We start from the raw sequence: 867 nt of genomic DNA, 5'->3' as shown, positions 1-867 counted from the left end.
CCCCACTCAGACGAAGAGCAAGACTTCAAAATGTTGATGCAGAGTATCACCATAATCCTTTAATGGCGAATTTTTAATGGTGAATTATATATATATATTGAAGGAAAGAAAATGGAGAACAAATGAATGTATGAATAATTTATTTGTTATAAAATGATGAAAATTTCTTTTAAAACCCATAACAGTACAAATAAATTGATTACAAGTTGTAAAACTCAAAAACTAAAATCAAGGAACCTAGATATATGTTTCAGTCAGAAGTTCCAAGCATTTGGTTAAATGCTAAGAAAGGTATCAGATTCTAACTATTATGGGGTAGAACTTCTTCGGGGGTTAATTATGAGCTTATAGAACTTAGGTTATCATTTTTCCTTTGAAGGATGCATACAGAGTATATATATATATATATATATATATGATGATGGCCATCCACTCGTGACCGAGGAAGACCATTGCTGACTTTCAGGAACATTGTACGCACTAGGACTAACTTATATTTTGCATTTGCGGCTCCGTTGGTGGATAATGAGCCCTGCTCTTGACAAGCATACATGACTGCAAACATTGCAGACCAAGCTTTCCCCATTCACTATACGAGCCGTGCGCTTTCGCACAGCTCGCTTAAGTTCTTCATGCTGGATACGTGCTCTCTCAAAAGTGTCGATCCCCTCCTTAACTTGCTTCCTCCATCCGTGGCGATAAATTGCAGGTTAATTTATGTTCCAAACACCAGATTAACAATGACCAAAGTTAGTTGACTAAATTCTTCATTGTTATTAAAATAAATGAAACAAATTGTTTTTCAACAGAATTCTGGTAACAAATGGGTGAATGCAGAAGGTCTTAGTTGGTAACAAAAAAAAAAGT

Source organism: Octopus bimaculoides, chromosome 27 (assembly GCF_001194135.2).
Source record: "Octopus bimaculoides isolate UCB-OBI-ISO-001 chromosome 27, ASM119413v2, whole genome shotgun sequence".
NCBI lineage: Eukaryota > Metazoa > Mollusca > Cephalopoda > Octopoda > Octopodidae > Octopus > Octopus bimaculoides.
Note: the sequence above shows the minus strand (reverse complement) of the source record.